This window comes from Phalangium opilio, unplaced genomic scaffold (genome assembly GCF_054372755.1).
Source record: "Phalangium opilio isolate 3A_F unplaced genomic scaffold, DU_Popi_V2 ptg000046l_1, whole genome shotgun sequence".
Classification (NCBI taxonomy): domain Eukaryota; kingdom Metazoa; phylum Arthropoda; class Arachnida; order Opiliones; family Phalangiidae; genus Phalangium; species Phalangium opilio.
The window spans coordinates 3,040,797-3,058,497 of NW_028324169.1; the positions used below are offsets into that span (position 1 = coordinate 3,040,797).

The window sequence follows — 17,701 nt, forward strand, 5'->3', positions numbered from 1 at the left end:
ATATGCATATCTCAAGCAACCATTATTTCAAGTTTTTCAAAATTTAATTGCTACGAAAACTCTATCAAGTATCATAACAACGAGGCTCCGACGAGAATCGAACTCATGATCTCCTGTTTACAAGACAGGCGCTTTAACCACTAGGCCACGGAGCCCTTGTTGTGAAGCGAGATTAATGCTGAATGTTTCAGTAATTTAACTCATTTGAGTTTACCCTATCGTTTGCATATATGCATATCTCAAGCAACCATTATTTCAAGTTTTTCAAAATTTAAAAGCTACGAAAACTAGTTCAAGTACCATAACAAAGAGGCTCCGACGAGAATCGAACTCATGATCTCCTGTTTACTAGACAGGCGCTTTAACCACTAAGCCACGGAGCCCTTGTTGTGAAGCGAGATTAATGCTGAATATATCAGTAATTTAACTCATTTGAGTTTACCCTATTGTTTTCTTATATGCATATCTCAAGCAACCATTATTTCAAGTTTTTCAAAATTTCAAAGCTACGAAAACTAGTTCAAGTACCATAACAAAGAGGCTCCGACGAGAATCGAACTCATGATCTCCTGTTTACTAGACAGGCGCTTTAACCACTAAGCCACGGAGCCCTTGTTGTGAAGCGAGATTAATGCTGAATATATCAGTAATTTAACTCATTTGAGTTTACCCTATTGTTTTCTTATATGCATATCTCAAGCAACCATTATTTCAAGTTTTTCAAAATTTAACAGCTACGAAAGCTAGTTCAAGTATCATAACAACGAGGCTCCGACGAGAATCGAACTCATGATCTCCTGTTTACAAGAAAGGCGCTTTAACCACTACGCCACGGAGCCCTTGTTGTGAAGCGAGATTAATGCTGAATATTTCAGTAATTTAACTCATTTGAGTTTTACCCTATTGTCTGCATATATGCATATCTCAAGCAACCATTATTTCAAGTTTTTCAAAATTTAATAGCTACGAAAACTAGTTCAAGTATCATAACAAAGAGGGTCCGACGAGAATCGAACACATGATCTCCTGTTTACTAGACAGGCGCTTTAACCACTACGCCACGGAGCCCTTGTTGTAAAGCGAGATTAATGCTGAATATTTCAGCAATTAAACTCATTTGCAGTTTTACCCTATTGTTTGCATATATGCATATCTCAAGCAACCATTATTTCAAGTTTTTCAAAATTTAATTGCTACGAAAACTAGTTCAAGTATCATAACAACGAGGCTCCGACGAGAATCGAACTCATGATCTCCTGTTTACTAGACAGGCGCTTTAACCACTACGCCACGGAGCCCTTGTTGTAAAGCGAGATTAATGCTGAATATTTCAGCAATTTATCTCATTTGCAGTTTTACCCTATTGTTTGCATATATGCATATCTCAAGCAACCATTATTTCAAGTTTTTCAAAATTTAATTGCTACGAAAACTCTATCAAGTATCATAACAACGAGGCTCCGACGAGAATCGAACTCATGATCTCCTGTTTACAAGACAGGCGCTTTAACCACTACGCCACGGAGCCCTTGTTGTGAAGCGAGATTAATGCTGAATATTTCAGTAATTTAACTCATTTGAGTTTTACCCTATTGTCTGCATATATGCATATCTCAAGCAACCATTATTTCAAGTTTTTCAAAATTTAATAGCTACGAAAACTAGTTCAAGTATCATAACAAAGAGGCTCCGACGAGAATCGAACACATGATCTCCTGTTTACTAGACAGGCGCTTTTACCACTACGCCACGGAGCCCTTGTTGTAAAGCGAGATTAATGCTGAATATTTCTGCAATTTAACTCATTTGCAGTTTTACTCTATTGTTTGCAAATATGCATATCTCAAGCAACCATTATATCAAGTTTTTCAAAATTTAATTGCTACGAAAACTCTATCAAGTATCATAACAACGAGGCTCCGACGAGAATCGAACTCATGATCTCCTGTTTACTAGACAGGCGCTTTAACCACTACGCTACGGAGCCCTTGTTGTAAAGCGAGATTAATGCTGAATATTTCAGCAATTTAACTCATTTGCAGTTTTACCCTATTGTTTGCATATATGCATATCTCAAGCAACTATTATTTCTAGTTTTCCAAAATTTAATAGCAACGAAAACTAGTTCAAGTATCATAACAACGAGGTTCCGACGAGAATCGAACTCATGATCTCCTGTTTACAAGACAGGCGCTTTAACCACTAAGCCACGGAGCCCTTGTTGTAAAGCGAGATTAATGCTGAATATTTCAGTAATTTAACTCATTTGAGTTTTACCCTATTGTCTGCATATATGCATATCTCAAGCAACCATTATATCAAGTTTTTCAAAATTTAATAGCTACGAAAACTAGTTCAAGTATCATAACAAAGAGGGTCCGACGAGAATCGAACACATGATCTCCTGTTTACTAGACAGGCGCTTTTACCACTACGCCACGGAGCCCTTGTTGTAAAGCGAGATTAATGCTGAATATTTCAGCAATTTAACTCCTTTGCAGTTTTACTCTATTGTTTGCATATATGCATATCTCAAGCAACCATTATTTCAAGTTTTTCAAAATTTAATTGCTACGAAAACTCTATCAAGTATCATAACAAAGAGGCTCCGACGAGAATCGAACTCATGATCTCCTGTTTACTAGACAGGCGCTTTAACCACTACGCCACGGAGCCCTTGTTGTAAAGCGAGATTAATGCTGAATATTTCAGCAATTTAACTCATTTGCAGTTTTACCCTATTGTTTGCATATATGCATATCTCAAGCAACCATTATTTCAAGTTTTTCAAAATTTAATTGCTACGAAAACTCTATCAAGTATCATAACAACGAGGCTCCGACGAGAATCGAACTCATGATCTCCTGTTTACAAGACAGGCGCTTTAACCACTAAGCCACGGAGCCCTTGTTGTGAAGCGAGATTAATGCTGAATGTTTCAGTAATTTAACTCATTTGAGTTTACCCTATTGTTTGCATATATGCATATCTCAAGCAACCATTATTTCAAGTTTTTCAAAATTTAAAAGCTACGAAAACTAGTTCAAGTACCATAACAAAGAGGCTCCGACGAGAATCGAACTCATGATCTCCTGTTTACTAGACAGGCGCTTTAACCACTAAGCCACGGAGCCCTTGTTGTGAAGCGAGATTAATGCTGAATATATCAGTAATTTAACTCATTTGAGTTTACCCTATTGTTTTCTTATATGCATATCTCAAGCAACCATTATTTCAAGTTTTTCAAAATTTAACAGCTACGAAAGCTAGTTCAAGTATCATAACAACGAGGCTCCGACGAGAATCGAACTCATGATCTCCTGTTTACAAGACAGGCGCTTTAACCACTACGCCACGGAGCCCTTGTTGTGAAGCGAGATTAATGCTGAATATTTCAGTAATTTAACTCATTTGAGTTTTACCCTATTGTCTGCATATATGCATATCTCAAGCAACCATTATTTCAAGTTTTTCAAAATTTAATAGCTACGAAAACTAGTTCAAGTATCATAACAAAGAGGCTCCGACGAGAATCGAACACATGATCTCCTGTTTACTAGACAGGCGCTTTTACCACTACGCCACGGAGCCCTTGTTGTAAAGCGAGATTAATGCTGAATATTTCAGCAATTTAACTCATTTGCAGTTTTACTCTATTGTTTGCATATATGCATATCTCAAGCAACCATTATTTCAAGTTTTTCAAAATTTAATTGCTACGAAAACTCTATCAAGTATCATAACAACGAGGCTCCGACGAGAATCGAACTCATGATCTCCTGTTTACAAGACAGGCGCTTTAACCACTAAGCCACGGAGCCCTTGTTGTGAAGCGAGATTAATGCTGAATATATCAGTAATTTAACTCATTTGAGTTTACCCTATTGTTTGCATATATGCATATCTCAAGCAACCATTATTTCAAGTTTTTCAAAATTTAATTGCTACGAAAACTCTATCAAGTATCATAACAACGAGGCTCCGACGAGAATCGAACTCATGATCTCCTGTTTACAAGACAGGCGCTTTAACCACTAAGCCACGGAGCCCTTGTTGTGAAGCGAGATTAATGCTGAATGTTTCAGTAATTTAACTCATTTGAGTTTACCCTATTGTTTGCATATATGCATATCTCAAGCAACCATTATTTCAAGTTTTTCAAAATTTAAAAGCTACGAAAACTAGTTCAAGTACCATAACAAAGAGGCTCCGACGAGAATCGAACTCATGATCTCCTGTTTACTAGACAGGCGCTTTAACCACTAAGCCACGGAGCCCTTGTTGTGAAGCGAGATTAATGCTGAATATATCAGTAATTTAACTCATTTGAGTTTACCCTATTGTTTTCTTATATGCATATCTCAAGCAACCATTATTTCAAGTTTTTCAAAATTTAACAGCTACGAAAGCTAGTTCAAGTATCATAACAACGAGGCTCCGACGAGAATCGAACTCATGATCTCCTGTTTACAAGACAGGCGCTTTAACCACTACGCCACGGAGCCCTTGTTGTGGAGCGAGATTAATGCTGAATATTTCAGTAATTTAACTCATTTGAGTTTACCCTATTGTTTGCATATATGCATATCTCAAGCAACCATTATTTCAAGTTTTTCAAAATTTAATAGCTACGAAAACTAGTTCAAGTATCATAACAAAGAGGGTCCGACGAGAATCGAACACATGATCTCCTGTTTACTAGACAGGCGCTTTAACCACTACGCCACGGAGCCCTTGTTGTAAAGCGAGATTAATGCTGAATATTTCAGCAATTTAACTCATTTGCAGTTTTACCCTATTGTTTGCATATATGCATATCTCAAGCAACCATTATTTCAAGTTTTTCAAAATTTAATTGCTACGAAAACTCTATCAAGTATCATAACAACGAGGCTCCGACGAGAATCGAACTCATGATCTCCTGTTTACAAGACAGGCGCTTTAACCACTAAGCCACGGAGCCATTGTTGTGAAGCGAGATTAATGCTGAATGTTTCAGTAATTTAACTCATTTGAGTTTACCCTATTGTTTGCATATATGCATATCTCAAGCAACCATTATTTCAAGTTTTTCAAAATTTAAAAGCTACGAAAACTAGTTCAAGTACCATAACAAAGAGGCTCCGACGAGAATCGAACTCATGATCTCCTGTTTACTAGACAGGCGCTTTAACCACTAAGCCACGGAGCCCTTGTTGTGAAGCGAGATTAATGCTGAATATATCAGTAATTTAACTCATTTGAGTTTACCCTATTGTTTTCTTATATGCATATCTCAAGCAACCATTATTTCAAGTTTTTCAAAATTTAACAGCTACGAAAGCTAGTTCAAGTATCATAACAACGAGGCTCCGACGAGAATCGAACTCATGATCTCCTGTTTACAAGACAGGCGCTTTAACCACTACGCCACGGAGCCCTTGTTGTGAAGCGAGATTAATGCTGAATATTTCAGTAATTTAACTCATTTGAGTTTTACCCTATTGTCTGCATATATGCATATCTCAAGCAACCATTATTTCAAGTTTTTCAAAATTTAATAGCTACGAAAACTAGTTCAAGTATCATAACAAAGAGGGTCCGACGAGAATCGAACACATGATCTCCTGTTTACTAGACAGGCGCTTTAACCACTACGCCACGGAGCCCTTGTTGTAAAGCGAGATTAATGCTGAATATTTCAGCAATTAAACTCATTTGCAGTTTTACCCTATTGTTTGCATATATGCATATCTCAAGCAACCATTATTTCAAGTTTTTCAAAATTTAATTGCTACGAAAACTAGTTCAAGTATCATAACAAAGAGGCTCCGACGAGAATCGAGCACATGATCTCCTGTTTACTACACAGGCGCTTTTACCACTACGCCACGGAGCCCTTGTTGTAAAGCGAGATTAATGCTGAATATTTCAGCAATTTAACTCATTTGCAGTTTTACTCTATTGTTTGCATATATGCATATCTCAAGCAACCATTATTTCAAGTTTTTCAAAATTTAATTGCTACGAAAACTCTATCAAGTATCATAACATAGAGGCTCCGACGAGAATCGAACTCATGATCTCCTGTTTACTAGACAGGCGCTTTAACCACTACGCCACGGAGCCCTTGTTGTAAAGCGAGATTAATGCTGAATATTTCAGCAATTAAACTCATTTGCAGTTTTACCCTATTGTTTGCATATATGCATATCTCAAGCAACCATTATTTCAAGTTTTTCAAAATTTAATTGCTACGAAAACTAGTTCAAGTATCATAACAACGAGGCTCCGACGAGAATCGAACTCATGATCTCCTGTTTACTAGACAGGCGCTTTAACCACTACGCCACGGAGCCCTTGTTGTAAAGCGAGATTAATGCTGAATATTTCAGCAATTTAACTCATTTGCAGTTTTACCCTATTGTTTGCATATATGCATATCTCAAGCAACCATTATTTCAAGTTTTTCAAAATTTAATTGCTACGAAAACTCTATCAAGTATCATAACAACGAGGCTCCGACGAGAATCGAACTCATGATCTCCTGTTTACAAGACAGGCGCTTTAACCACTACGCCACGGAGCCCTTGTTGTGAAGCGAGATTAATGCTGAATATTTCAGCAATTTAACTCATTTGCAGTTTTACCCTATTGTTTGCAAATATGCATATCTCAAGCAACCATTATATCAAGTTTTTCAAAATTTAATTGCTACGAAAACTCTATCAAGTATCATAACAACGAGGCTCCGACGAGAATCGAACTCATGATCTCCTGTTTACTAGACAGGCGCTTTAACCACTACGCTACGGAGCCCTTGTTGTAAAGCGAGATTAATGCTGAATATTTCAGCAATTTAACTCATTTGCAGTTTTACCCTATTGTTTGCATATATGCATATCTCAAGCAACTATTATTTCTAGTTTTCCAAAATTTAATAGCAACGAAAACTAGTTCAAGTATCATAACAACGAGGTTCCGACGAGAATCGAACTCATGATCTCCTGTTTACAAGACAGGCGCTTTAACCACTAAGCCACGGAGCCCTTGTTGTAAAGCGAGATTAATGCTGAATATTTCAGTAATTTAACTCATTTGAGTTTTACCCTATTGTCTGCATATATGCATATCTCAAGCAACCATTATATCAAGTTTTTCAAAATTTAATAGCTACGAAAACTAGTTCAAGTATCATAACAAAGAGGGTCCGACGAGAATCGAACACATGATCTCCTGTTTACTAGACAGGCGCTTTTACCACTACGCCACGGAGCCCTTGTTGTAAAGCGAGATTAATGCTGAATATTTCAGCAATTTAACTCCTTTGCAGTTTTACTCTATTGTTTGCATATATGCATATCTCAAGCAACCATTATTTCAAGTTTTTCAAAATTTAATTGCTACGAAAACTCTATCAAGTATCATAACAAAGAGGCTCCGACGAGAATCGAACTCATGATCTCCTGTTTACTAGACAGGCGCTTTAACCACTACGCCACGGAGCCCTTGTTGTAAAGCGAGATTAATGCTGAATATTTCAGCAATTTAACTCATTTGCAGTTTTACCCTATTGTTTGCATATATGCATATCTCAAGCAACCATTATTTCAAGTTTTTCAAAATTTAATTGCTACGAAAACTCTATCAAGTATCATAACAACGAGGCTCCGACGAGAATCGAACTCATGATCTCCTGTTTACAAGACAGGCGCTTTAACCACTAAGCCACGGAGCCCTTGTTGTGAAGCGAGATTAATGCTGAATGTTTCAGTAATTTAACTCATTTGAGTTTACCCTATTGTTTGCATATATGCATATCTCAAGCAACCATTATTTCAAGTTTTTCAAAATTTAAAAGCTACGAAAACTAGTTCAAGTACCATAACAAAGAGGCTCCGACGAGAATCGAACTCATGATCTCCTGTTTACTAGACAGGCGCTTTAACCACTAAGCCACGGAGCCCTTGTTGTGAAGCGAGATTAATGCTGAATATATCAGTAATTTAACTCATTTGAGTTTACCCTATTGTTTTCTTATATGCATATCTCAAGCAACCATTATTTCAAGTTTTTCAAAATTTAACAGCTACGAAAGCTAGTTCAAGTATCATAACAACGAGGCTCCGACGAGAATCGAACTCATGATCTCCTGTTTACAAGACAGGCGCTTTAACCACTACGCCACGGAGCCCTTGTTGTGAAGCGAGATTAATGCTGAATATTTCAGTAATTTAACTCATTTGAGTTTTACCCTATTGTCTGCATATATGCATATCTCAAGCAACCATTATTTCAAGTTTTTCAAAATTTAATAGCTACGAAAACTAGTTCAAGTATCATAACAACGAGGCTCCGACGAGAATCGAACACATGATCTCCTGTTTACTAGACAGGCGCTTTAACCACTACGCCACGGAGCCCTTGTTGTAAAGCGAGATTAATGCTGAATATTTCAGCAATTTAACTCATTTGCAGTTTTACCCTATTGTTTGCATATATGCATATCTCAAGCAACCATTATTTCAAGTTTTTCAAAATTTAATTGCTACGAAAACTCTATCAAGTATCATAACAACGAGGCTCCGACGAGAATCGAACTCATGATCTCCTGTTTACAAGACAGGCGCTTTAACCACTAAGCCACGGAGCCCTTGTTGTGAAGCGAGATTAATGCTGAATGTTTCAGTAATTTAACTCATTTGAGTTTACCCTATTGTTTGCATATATGCATATCTCAAGCAACCATTATTTCAAGTTTTTCAAAATTTAAAAGCTACGAAAACTAGTTCAAGTACCATAACAAAGAGGCTCCGACGAGAATCGAACTCATGATCTCCTGTTTACTAGACAGGCGCTTTAACCACTAAGCCACGGAGCCCTTGTTGTGAAGCGAGATTAATGCTGAATATATCAGTAATTTAACTCATTTGAGTTTACCCTATTGTTTTCTTATATGCATATCTCAAGCAACCATTATTTCAAGTTTTTCAAAATTTAACAGCTACGAAAGCTAGTTCAAGTATCATAACAACGAGGCTCCGACGAGAATCGAACTCATGATCTCCTGTTTACAAGACAGGCGCTTTAACCACTACGCCACGGAGCCCTTGTTGTGAAGCGAGATTAATGCTGAATATTTCAGTAATTTAACTCATTTGAGTTTTACCCTATTGTCTGCATATATGCATATCTCAAGCAACCATTATTTCAAGTTTTTCAAAATTTAATAGCTACGAAAACTAGTTCAAGTATCATAACAAAGAGGGTCCGACGAGAATCGAACACATGATCTCCTGTTTACTAGACAGGCGCTTTAACCACTACGCCACGGAGCCCTTGTTGTAAAGCGAGATTAATGCTGAATATTTCAGCAATTAAACTCATTTGCAGTTTTACCCTATTGTTTGCATATATGCATATCTCAAGCAACCATTATTTCAAGTTTTTCAAAATTTAATTGCTACGAAAACTAGTTCAAGTATCATAACAAAGAGGCTCCGACGAGAATCGAGCACATGATCTCCTGTTTACTACACAGGCGCTTTTACCACTACGCCACGGAGCCCTTGTTGTAAAGCGAGATTAATGCTGAATATTTCAGCAATTTAACTCATTTGCAGTTTTATCTATTGTTTGCATATATGCATATCTCAAGCAACCATTATTTCAAGTTTTTCAAAATTTAATTGCTACGAAAACTCTATCAAGTATCATAACATAGAGGCTCCGACGAGAATCGAACTCATGATCTCCTGTTTACTAGACAGGCGCTTTAACCACTACGCCACGGAGCCCTTGTTGTAAAGCGAGATTAATGCTGAATATTTCAGCAATTTAACTCATTTGCAGTTTTACCCTATTGTTTGCATATATGCATATCTCAAGCAACCATTATTTCAAGTTTTTCAAAATTTAATTGCTACGAAAACTCTATCAAGTATCATAACAACGAGGCTCCGACGAGAATCGAACTCATGATCTCCTGTTTACAAGACAGGCGCTTTAACCACTAAGCCACGGAGCCCTTGTTGTGAAGCGAGATTAATGCTGAATGTTTCAGTAATTTAACTCATTTGAGTTTACCCTATTGTTTGCATATATGCATATCTCAAGCAACCATTATTTCAAGTTTTTCAAAATTTAAAAGCTACGAAAACTAGTTCAAGTACCATAACAAAGAGGCTCCGACGAGAATCGAACTCATGATCTCCTGTTTACTAGACAGGCGCTTTAACCACTAAGCCACGGAGCCCTTGTTGTGAAGCGAGATTAATGCTGAATATATCAGTAATTTAACTCATTTGAGTTTACCCTATTGTTTCTTATATGCATATCTCAAGCAACCATTATTTCAAGTTTTTCAAAATTTAACAGCTACGAAAGCTAGTTCAAGTATCATAACAACGAGGCTCCGACGAGAATCGAACTCATGATCTCCTGTTTACAAGACAGGCGCTTTAACCACTACGCCACGGAGCCCTTGTTGTGAAGCGAGATTAATGCTGAATATTTCAGTAATTTAACTCATTTGAGTTTTACCCTATTGTCTGCATATATGCATATCTCAAGCAACCATTATTTCAAGTTTTTCAAAATTTAATAGCTACGAAAACTAGTTCAAGTATCATAACAAAGAGGCTCCGACGAGAATCGAACACATGATCTCCTGTTTACTAGACAGGCGCTTTTACCACTACGCCACGGAGCCCTTGTTGTAAAGCGAGATTAATGCTGAATATTTCAGCAATTTAACTCATTTGCAGTTTTACTCTATTGTTTGCATATATGCATATCTCAAGCAACCATTATTTCAAGTTTTTCAAAATTTAATTGCTACGAAAACTCTATCAAGTTTCATAACAAAGAGGCTCCGACGAGAATCGAACTCATGATCTCCTGTTTACTAGACAATCGCTTTAACCACTACGCCACGGAGCCCTTGTTGTAAAGCGAGATTAATGCAGAATATTTCAGCAATTTAACTCATTTGCAGTTTTACCCTATTGTTTGCATATATGCATATCTCAAGCAACCATTATTTCAAGTTTTTCAAAATTTAATTGCTACGAAAACTCTATCAAGTATCATAACAACGAGGCTCCGACGAGAATCGAACTCATGATCTCCTGTTTACAAGACAGGCGCTTTAACCACTAAGCCACGGAGCCCTTGTTGTGAAGCGAGATTAATGCTGAATGTTTCAGTAATTTAACTCATTTGAGTTTACCCTATTGTTTGCATATATGCATATCTCAAGCAACCATTATTTCAAGTTTTTCAAAATTTAAAATCTACGAAAACTAGTTCAAGTACCATAACAAAGAGGCTCCGACGAGAATCGAACTCATGATCTCCTGTTTACTAGACAGGCGCTTTAACCACTAAGCCACGGAGCCCTTGTTGTGAAGCGAGATTAATGCTGAATATATCAGTAATTTAACTCATTTGAGTTTACCCTATTGTTTTCTTATATGCATATCTCAAGCAACCATTATTTCAAGTTTTTCAAAATTTAACAGCTACGAAAGCTAGTTCAAGTATCATAACAACGAGGCTCCGACGAGAATCGAACTCATGATCTCCTGTTTACAAGACAGGCGCTTTAACCACTACGCCACGGAGCCCTTGTTGTGAAGCGAGATTAATGCTGAATATTTCAGTAATTTAACTCATTTGAGTTTTACCCTATTGTCTGCATATATGCATATCTCAAGCAACCATTATTTCAAGTTTTTCAAAATTTAATAGCTACGAAAACTAGTTCAAGTATCATAACAAAGAGGCTCCGACGAGAATCGAACACATGATCTCCTGTTTACTAGACAGGCGCTTTTACCACTACGCCACGGAGCCCTTGTTGTAAAGCGAGATTAATGCTGAATATTTCAGCAATTTAACTCATTTGCAGTTTTACTCTATTGTTTGCATATATGCATATCTCAAGCAACCATTATTTCAAGTTTTTCAAAATTTAATTGCTACGAAAACTCTATCAAGTATCATAACAACGAGGCTCCGACGAGAATCGAACTCATGATCTCCTGTTTACAAGACAGGCGCTTTAACCACTAAGCCACGGAGCCCTTGTTGTGAAGCGAGATTAATGCTGAATGTTTCAGTAATTTAACTCATTTGAGTTTACCCTATTGTTTGCATATATGCATATCTCAAGCAACCATTATTTCAAGTTTTTCAAAATTTAAAACCTACGAAAACTAGTTCAAGTACCATAACAAAGAGGCTCCGACGAGAATCGAACTCATGATCTCCTGTTTACTAGACAGGCGCTTTAACCACTAAGCCACGGAGCCCTTGTTGTGAAGCGAGATTAATGCTGAATATATCAGTAATTTAACTCATTTGAGTTTACCCTATTGTTTTCTTATATGCATATCTCAAGCAACCATTATTTCAAGTTTTTCAAAATTTAACAGCTACGAAAGCTAGTTCAAGTATTATAACAACGAGGCTCCGACGAGAATCGAACTCATGATCTCCTGTTTACAAGACAGGCGCTTTAACCACTACGCCACGGAGCCCTTGTTGTGAAGCGAGATTAATGCTGAATATTTCAGTAATTTAACTCATTTGAGTTTTACCCTATTGTCTGCATATATGCATATCTCAAGCAACCATTATTTCAAGTTTTTCAAAATTTAATAGCTACGAAAACTAGTTCAAGTATCATAACAAAGAGGCTCCGACGAGAATCGAACATATGATCTCCTGTTTACTAGACAGGCGCTTTTACCACTACGCCACGGAGCCCTTGTTGTACAGCGAGATTAATGCTGAATATTTCAGCAATTTAACTCATTTGCAGTTTTACTCTATTGTTTGCATATATGCATATCTCAAGCAACCATTATTTCAAGTTTTTCAAAATTTAATTGCTACGAAAACTCTATCAAGTATCATAACAAAAAGGCTCCGACGAGAATCGAACTCATGATCTCCTGTTTACTAGACAGGCGCTTTAACCACTACGCCAAGGAGCCCTTGTTGTAAAGCGAGATTAATGCTGAATATTTCAGCAATTTAACTCATTTGCAGTTTTACCCTATTGTTTGCATATATGCATATCTCAAGCAACCATTATTTCAAGTTTTTCAAAATTTAATTGCTACGAAAACTCTATCAAGTATCATAACAACGAGGCTCCGACGAGAATCGAACTCATGATCTCCTGTTTACAAGACAGGCGCTTTAACCACTAAGCCACGGAGCCCTTGTTGTGAAGCGAGATTAATGCTGAATGTTTCAGTAATTTAACTCATTTGAGTTTACCCTATTGTTTGCATATATGCATATCTCAAGCAACCATTATTTCAAGTTTTTCAAAATTTAAAAGCTACGAAAACTAGTTCAAGTACCATAACAAAGAGGCTCCGACGAGAATCGAACTCATGATCTCCTGTTTACTAGACAGGCGCTTTAACCACTACGCCACGGAGACCTTGTTGTAAAGCGAGATTAATGCTGAATATTTCAGCAATTTAACTCATTTGCAGTTTTACCCTATTGTTTGCATATATGCATATCTCAAGCAACCATTATTTCAAGTTTTTCAAAATTTAATAGCTACGAAAACTAGTTCAAGTATCATATCAACGAGGCTCCGACGAGAATCGAACTCATGATCTCCTGTTTACAAGACAGGCGCTTTAACCACTAAGCCACGAAGCCCTTGTTGTGAAGCGAGATTAATGCTGAATATTTCAGTAATTTAACTCATTTGAGTTTACCCTATTGTTTGCATATATGCATATCTCAAGCAAGCATTATTTCAAGTTTTTCAAAATTTAATAGCTACGAAAGCTAGTTCAAGTATCATAACAACGAGGCTCCGACGAAAATCGAACTCATGATCTCCTGTTTACTAGACAGGCGCTTTAACCACTAAGCCACGGAGCCCTTGTTGTAAAGCGAGATTAATGCAGAATATTTCAGTAATTTAACTCATTTGAGTTTTACCCTATTGTTTTCTTATATGCATATCTCAAGCAACCATTATTTCAAGTTTTTCAAAATTTAATTGCTACGAAAACTAGTTCAAGTATCATAACAACGAGGCTCCGACGAGAATCGAACTCATTATCTCCTGTTTACTAGACAGGCGCTTTAACCACTACGCTACGGAGCCCTTGTTGTAAAGCGAGATTAATGCTGAATATTTCAGCAATTTAACTCATTTGCAGTTTTACCCTATTGTTTGCATATATGCATATCTCAAGCAACCATTATTTCAAGTTTTTCAAAATTTAATAGCTACGAAAACTAGTTCAAGTATCATATCAACGAGGCTCCGACGAGAATCGAACTCATGATCTCCTGTTTACAAGACAGGCGCTTTAACCACTAAGCCACGAAGCCCTTGTTGTGAAGCGAGATTAATGCTGAATATTTCAGTAATTTAACTCATTTGAGTTTACCCTATTGTTTGCATATATGCATATCTCAAGCAAGCATTATTTCAAGTTTTTCAAAATTTAATAGCTACGAAAGCTAGTTCAAGTATCATAACAACGAGGCTCCGACGAAAATCGAACTCATGATCTCCTGTTTACTAGACAGGCGCTTTAACCACTAAGCCACGGAGCCCTTGTTGTGAAGCGAGATTAATGCAGAATATTTCAGTAATTTAACTCATTTGAGTTTTACCCTATTGTTTTCTTATATGCATATCTCAAGCAACCATTATTTCAAGTTTTTCAAAATTTAATAGCTACGAAAGCTAGTTCAAGTATCATAACAACGAGGCTCCGACGAGAATCGAACTCATGATCTCCTGTTTACTAGACAGGCGCTTTAACCACTACGCTACGGAGCCCTTGTTGTAAAGCGAGATTAATGCTGAATATTTCAGCAATTTAACTCATTTGCAGTTTTACCCTATTGTTTGCATATATGCATATCTCAAGCAACCATTATTTCAAGTTTTTCAAAATTTAATAGCTACGAAAACTAGTTCAAGTATCATATCAACGAGGCTCCGACGAGAATCGAACTCATGATCTCCTGTTTACAAGACAGGCGCTTTAACCACTAAGCCACGAAGCCCTTGTTGTGAAGCGAGATTAATGCTGAATATTTCAGTAATTTAACTCATTTGAGTTTACCCTATTGTTTGCATATATGCATATCTCAAGCAAGCATTATTTCAAGTTTTTCAAAATTTAATAGCTACGAAAGCTAGTTCAAGTATCATAACAACGAGGCTCCGACGAAAATCGAACTCATGATCTCCTGTTTACTAGACAGGCGCTTTAACCACTAAGCCACGGAGCCCTTGTTGTAAAGCGAGATTAATGCTGAATATTTCAGTAATTTAACTCATTTGCAGTTTTACCCTATTGTTTTCTTATATGCATATCTCAAGCAACCATTATTTCAAGTTTTTCAAAATTTAATAGCTACGAAAGCTAGTTCAAGTATCATAACAACGAGGCTCCGACGAGAATCGAACTCATGATCTCCTGTTTACTAGACAGGCGCTTTAACCACTACGCTACGGAGCCCTTGTTGTGAAGCGAGATTAATGCTGAATATTTCAGCAATTTAACTCATTTGCAGTTTTACCCTATTGTTTTCTTATATGCAAATCTCAAGCAACCATTATTTCAAGTTTTTCAAAATTTAATAGCTACGAAAACTAGTTCAAGTATCATATCAACGAGGCTCCGACGAGAATCGAACTCATGATCTCCTGTTTACAAGACAGGCGCTTTAACCACTAAGCCACGAAGCCCTTGTTGTGAAGCGAGATTAATGCAGAATATTTCAGTAATATAACTCATTTGAGTTTTACCCTATTGTTTTCTTATATGCATATCTCAAGCAACCATTATTTCAAGTTTTTCAAAATTTAATAGCTACGAAAGCTAGTTCAAGTATCATAACAACGAGGCTCCGACGAGAATCGAACTCATGATCTCCTGTTTACTAGACAGGCGCTTTAACCACTACGCTACGGAGCCCTTGTTGTAAAGCGAGATTAATGCTGAATATTTCAGCAATTTAACTCATTTGCAGTTTTACCCTATTGTTTGCATATATGCATATCTCAAGCAACTATTATTTCTAGTTTTCCAAAATTTAATAGCAACGAAAACTAGTTCAAGTATCATAACAACGAGGTTCCGACGAGAATCGAACTCATGATCTCCTGTTTAGAAGACAGGCGCTTTAACCACTAAGCCACGGAGCCCTTGTTGTAAAGCGAGATTAATGCTGAATATTTCAGTAATTTAACTCATTTGAGTTTTACCCTATTGTCTGCATATATGCATATTAGGCCAGGACAGATAGGCCAAAAAAGGGCTTGACCTAGAACATTTGAACATAAAGATGAAAATTGGTACATGTGTTAATTTTGACCCAACAAAAAATATACTAAAAGTCCCCTGCTGTAGAGCGCGAGCTTTCACCGCCATCTTGGAAAATGGCCGCCGTGAATTACAGCTACAATGTATTCCACGTTCTTCTTCAAAAATTATGAAAATTGGTACACATTATGATAGGAACCACGTGAACATCATAGCAAGATTTTACAGCTCTGTGTTCAATAGTTTGGTCGCCATATTGGAAAATGGCCGCCGTTAATGCTAGGTACAGTATATTTCACCATTTTGTTGGAAAATTATGAAAACTGATAGGTATTATAATCAGAGCTGTGTGAATCTCATAGTAAAATATTGAAGCCATTAGTCAGATAGTTTGGCCGCCATGTTGGAAAATGGCCGCCATCAATGCCATTAAGATACAGTATATGGTTCAAAAACTATGAAAATTGGTAATTATTATGTTGAAGACCGTCTAAACATCACACTTGAATATTGAAGACGTGCTACTGATAGTTTGGGCGTCATCTTCGAAAATGACTGCTCGAAGTGCCAAATAAATTACCGATATATAAATTTTTTCGATCTTTTTTTATTGAGTAGATGATTTTCATGAACATATAAAACGCCATAAAAATAACTATTTTCGAGTCTAAATTATCGACCCATCTTCAAAAATGGTCCCTGTAATATTACTATCCTAAAATCTGGAAAAAAAGAAATGAAAGCCATATTACTCGGATTTTGGTGAGGAAAAACCGTTTTATATGGGGTATAAACATTCTGGTGTCGTTAAGGATAAGATTTAAGACACATTTTTAACATTTCGTTCATATTTCTCGTCATCCTGAAGATTTTTATTACGGCTAATACCTTGACAATGACCACACATTGCCCAGCAAGCAAATCCAGATCGCCTACATTCACAGTTCTTTATACAAGATGTTCTGCAGACTGCAGTTACAAATAATGAGTGTTACAAAATCATCTGATGCCGGAAGGAGAATGGTGAGAATGGGATTAAATCGTTTCCTAGCTATTTTGGACTTGAAGATACGCTCGGAAAAAATGTAGTTTTGCGGTGTCGGTTGTTGGATTAAGCTTAGCGAGATCAAATGAGAACTTGACAGTATATGTGACAACGGTTCCATATACGTGTAATATCTACATAGTTGAAGCGTGACGTGTCAATTATCACCCTAAAAAAAGCGAAAAGAAATCTCTCTTCGGCAGCAGCTATGGCTTCCCGAGATGCAATATGATCATTAAAAAAGCGCAACAAATTTGTAAGATGTTGATTATCTGTCATTACTTTAAACCACGCCTTATGATAACCACACCCAGTTACAACACGTAAATGAAAGAAGTGTTCTCTTAAC

At 36.9% G+C, this 17,701-nt stretch overlaps 41 non-coding genes across 41 annotated transcripts; all 41 read right to left on the bottom strand.

The window, feature by feature from the left end:
- Window positions 1-82: 82 nt before the first annotated feature.
- Window positions 83-155, bottom strand: TRNAT-UGU (transfer RNA threonine (anticodon UGU)). The gene has a single exon. It is a non-coding gene; the product is annotated as a tRNA-Thr (tRNA).
- Window positions 156-310: 155 nt separating this feature from the next.
- TRNAT-AGU (transfer RNA threonine (anticodon AGU)) lies at window positions 311-383 on the bottom strand. The gene has a single exon. It is a non-coding gene; the product is annotated as a tRNA-Thr (tRNA).
- A 155-nt stretch (window positions 384-538) lies between these two features.
- Window positions 539-611, bottom strand: TRNAT-AGU (transfer RNA threonine (anticodon AGU)). The gene has a single exon. It is a non-coding gene; the product is annotated as a tRNA-Thr (tRNA).
- An 844-nt stretch (window positions 612-1,455) lies between these two features.
- TRNAT-UGU (transfer RNA threonine (anticodon UGU)) lies at window positions 1,456-1,528 on the bottom strand. The gene has a single exon. It is a non-coding gene; the product is annotated as a tRNA-Thr (tRNA).
- Window positions 1,529-2,144: 616 nt separating this feature from the next.
- On the bottom strand, window positions 2,145-2,217 carry TRNAT-UGU (transfer RNA threonine (anticodon UGU)). The gene has a single exon. It is a non-coding gene; the product is annotated as a tRNA-Thr (tRNA).
- A 616-nt stretch (window positions 2,218-2,833) lies between these two features.
- On the bottom strand, window positions 2,834-2,906 carry TRNAT-UGU (transfer RNA threonine (anticodon UGU)). Its single transcript has one exon. It is a non-coding gene; the product is annotated as a tRNA-Thr (tRNA).
- Window positions 2,907-3,061: 155 nt separating this feature from the next.
- Window positions 3,062-3,134, bottom strand: TRNAT-AGU (transfer RNA threonine (anticodon AGU)). The gene has a single exon. It is a non-coding gene; the product is annotated as a tRNA-Thr (tRNA).
- Window positions 3,135-3,289: 155 nt separating this feature from the next.
- Window positions 3,290-3,362, bottom strand: TRNAT-UGU (transfer RNA threonine (anticodon UGU)). The gene has a single exon. It is a non-coding gene; the product is annotated as a tRNA-Thr (tRNA).
- A 386-nt stretch (window positions 3,363-3,748) lies between these two features.
- On the bottom strand, window positions 3,749-3,821 carry TRNAT-UGU (transfer RNA threonine (anticodon UGU)). The gene has a single exon. It is a non-coding gene; the product is annotated as a tRNA-Thr (tRNA).
- Window positions 3,822-3,976: 155 nt separating this feature from the next.
- TRNAT-UGU (transfer RNA threonine (anticodon UGU)) lies at window positions 3,977-4,049 on the bottom strand. The gene has a single exon. It is a non-coding gene; the product is annotated as a tRNA-Thr (tRNA).
- Window positions 4,050-4,204: 155 nt separating this feature from the next.
- TRNAT-AGU (transfer RNA threonine (anticodon AGU)) lies at window positions 4,205-4,277 on the bottom strand. Its single transcript has one exon. It is a non-coding gene; the product is annotated as a tRNA-Thr (tRNA).
- A 155-nt stretch (window positions 4,278-4,432) lies between these two features.
- TRNAT-UGU (transfer RNA threonine (anticodon UGU)) lies at window positions 4,433-4,505 on the bottom strand. Its single transcript has one exon. It is a non-coding gene; the product is annotated as a tRNA-Thr (tRNA).
- A 385-nt stretch (window positions 4,506-4,890) lies between these two features.
- Window positions 4,891-4,963, bottom strand: TRNAT-UGU (transfer RNA threonine (anticodon UGU)). Its single transcript has one exon. It is a non-coding gene; the product is annotated as a tRNA-Thr (tRNA).
- A 155-nt stretch (window positions 4,964-5,118) lies between these two features.
- Window positions 5,119-5,191, bottom strand: TRNAT-AGU (transfer RNA threonine (anticodon AGU)). The gene has a single exon. It is a non-coding gene; the product is annotated as a tRNA-Thr (tRNA).
- A 155-nt stretch (window positions 5,192-5,346) lies between these two features.
- On the bottom strand, window positions 5,347-5,419 carry TRNAT-UGU (transfer RNA threonine (anticodon UGU)). The gene has a single exon. It is a non-coding gene; the product is annotated as a tRNA-Thr (tRNA).
- Window positions 5,420-6,495: 1,076 nt separating this feature from the next.
- Window positions 6,496-6,568, bottom strand: TRNAT-UGU (transfer RNA threonine (anticodon UGU)). The gene has a single exon. It is a non-coding gene; the product is annotated as a tRNA-Thr (tRNA).
- Window positions 6,569-6,955: 387 nt separating this feature from the next.
- TRNAT-UGU (transfer RNA threonine (anticodon UGU)) lies at window positions 6,956-7,028 on the bottom strand. Its single transcript has one exon. It is a non-coding gene; the product is annotated as a tRNA-Thr (tRNA).
- Window positions 7,029-7,644: 616 nt separating this feature from the next.
- On the bottom strand, window positions 7,645-7,717 carry TRNAT-UGU (transfer RNA threonine (anticodon UGU)). Its single transcript has one exon. It is a non-coding gene; the product is annotated as a tRNA-Thr (tRNA).
- A 155-nt stretch (window positions 7,718-7,872) lies between these two features.
- Window positions 7,873-7,945, bottom strand: TRNAT-AGU (transfer RNA threonine (anticodon AGU)). The gene has a single exon. It is a non-coding gene; the product is annotated as a tRNA-Thr (tRNA).
- A 155-nt stretch (window positions 7,946-8,100) lies between these two features.
- On the bottom strand, window positions 8,101-8,173 carry TRNAT-UGU (transfer RNA threonine (anticodon UGU)). Its single transcript has one exon. It is a non-coding gene; the product is annotated as a tRNA-Thr (tRNA).
- Window positions 8,174-8,559: 386 nt separating this feature from the next.
- Window positions 8,560-8,632, bottom strand: TRNAT-UGU (transfer RNA threonine (anticodon UGU)). Its single transcript has one exon. It is a non-coding gene; the product is annotated as a tRNA-Thr (tRNA).
- Window positions 8,633-8,787: 155 nt separating this feature from the next.
- On the bottom strand, window positions 8,788-8,860 carry TRNAT-AGU (transfer RNA threonine (anticodon AGU)). The gene has a single exon. It is a non-coding gene; the product is annotated as a tRNA-Thr (tRNA).
- Window positions 8,861-9,015: 155 nt separating this feature from the next.
- Window positions 9,016-9,088, bottom strand: TRNAT-UGU (transfer RNA threonine (anticodon UGU)). The gene has a single exon. It is a non-coding gene; the product is annotated as a tRNA-Thr (tRNA).
- Window positions 9,089-9,933: 845 nt separating this feature from the next.
- TRNAT-UGU (transfer RNA threonine (anticodon UGU)) lies at window positions 9,934-10,006 on the bottom strand. Its single transcript has one exon. It is a non-coding gene; the product is annotated as a tRNA-Thr (tRNA).
- A 155-nt stretch (window positions 10,007-10,161) lies between these two features.
- On the bottom strand, window positions 10,162-10,234 carry TRNAT-AGU (transfer RNA threonine (anticodon AGU)). Its single transcript has one exon. It is a non-coding gene; the product is annotated as a tRNA-Thr (tRNA).
- A 154-nt stretch (window positions 10,235-10,388) lies between these two features.
- On the bottom strand, window positions 10,389-10,461 carry TRNAT-UGU (transfer RNA threonine (anticodon UGU)). The gene has a single exon. It is a non-coding gene; the product is annotated as a tRNA-Thr (tRNA).
- A 616-nt stretch (window positions 10,462-11,077) lies between these two features.
- On the bottom strand, window positions 11,078-11,150 carry TRNAT-UGU (transfer RNA threonine (anticodon UGU)). The gene has a single exon. It is a non-coding gene; the product is annotated as a tRNA-Thr (tRNA).
- Window positions 11,151-11,305: 155 nt separating this feature from the next.
- TRNAT-AGU (transfer RNA threonine (anticodon AGU)) lies at window positions 11,306-11,378 on the bottom strand. Its single transcript has one exon. It is a non-coding gene; the product is annotated as a tRNA-Thr (tRNA).
- Window positions 11,379-11,533: 155 nt separating this feature from the next.
- Window positions 11,534-11,606, bottom strand: TRNAT-UGU (transfer RNA threonine (anticodon UGU)). The gene has a single exon. It is a non-coding gene; the product is annotated as a tRNA-Thr (tRNA).
- Window positions 11,607-11,992: 386 nt separating this feature from the next.
- Window positions 11,993-12,065, bottom strand: TRNAT-UGU (transfer RNA threonine (anticodon UGU)). Its single transcript has one exon. It is a non-coding gene; the product is annotated as a tRNA-Thr (tRNA).
- A 155-nt stretch (window positions 12,066-12,220) lies between these two features.
- On the bottom strand, window positions 12,221-12,293 carry TRNAT-AGU (transfer RNA threonine (anticodon AGU)). Its single transcript has one exon. It is a non-coding gene; the product is annotated as a tRNA-Thr (tRNA).
- A 155-nt stretch (window positions 12,294-12,448) lies between these two features.
- TRNAT-UGU (transfer RNA threonine (anticodon UGU)) lies at window positions 12,449-12,521 on the bottom strand. Its single transcript has one exon. It is a non-coding gene; the product is annotated as a tRNA-Thr (tRNA).
- Window positions 12,522-13,137: 616 nt separating this feature from the next.
- Window positions 13,138-13,210, bottom strand: TRNAT-UGU (transfer RNA threonine (anticodon UGU)). Its single transcript has one exon. It is a non-coding gene; the product is annotated as a tRNA-Thr (tRNA).
- Window positions 13,211-13,595: 385 nt separating this feature from the next.
- Window positions 13,596-13,668, bottom strand: TRNAT-UGU (transfer RNA threonine (anticodon UGU)). The gene has a single exon. It is a non-coding gene; the product is annotated as a tRNA-Thr (tRNA).
- Window positions 13,669-13,823: 155 nt separating this feature from the next.
- TRNAT-AGU (transfer RNA threonine (anticodon AGU)) lies at window positions 13,824-13,896 on the bottom strand. Its single transcript has one exon. It is a non-coding gene; the product is annotated as a tRNA-Thr (tRNA).
- Window positions 13,897-14,282: 386 nt separating this feature from the next.
- On the bottom strand, window positions 14,283-14,355 carry TRNAT-UGU (transfer RNA threonine (anticodon UGU)). The gene has a single exon. It is a non-coding gene; the product is annotated as a tRNA-Thr (tRNA).
- A 155-nt stretch (window positions 14,356-14,510) lies between these two features.
- Window positions 14,511-14,583, bottom strand: TRNAT-AGU (transfer RNA threonine (anticodon AGU)). The gene has a single exon. It is a non-coding gene; the product is annotated as a tRNA-Thr (tRNA).
- A 386-nt stretch (window positions 14,584-14,969) lies between these two features.
- TRNAT-UGU (transfer RNA threonine (anticodon UGU)) lies at window positions 14,970-15,042 on the bottom strand. Its single transcript has one exon. It is a non-coding gene; the product is annotated as a tRNA-Thr (tRNA).
- A 155-nt stretch (window positions 15,043-15,197) lies between these two features.
- TRNAT-AGU (transfer RNA threonine (anticodon AGU)) lies at window positions 15,198-15,270 on the bottom strand. Its single transcript has one exon. It is a non-coding gene; the product is annotated as a tRNA-Thr (tRNA).
- Window positions 15,271-15,657: 387 nt separating this feature from the next.
- TRNAT-UGU (transfer RNA threonine (anticodon UGU)) lies at window positions 15,658-15,730 on the bottom strand. The gene has a single exon. It is a non-coding gene; the product is annotated as a tRNA-Thr (tRNA).
- Window positions 15,731-16,116: 386 nt separating this feature from the next.
- On the bottom strand, window positions 16,117-16,189 carry TRNAR-UCU (transfer RNA arginine (anticodon UCU)). The gene has a single exon. It is a non-coding gene; the product is annotated as a tRNA-Arg (tRNA).
- Between the last annotated feature and the right edge of the window lie 1,512 nt (window positions 16,190-17,701).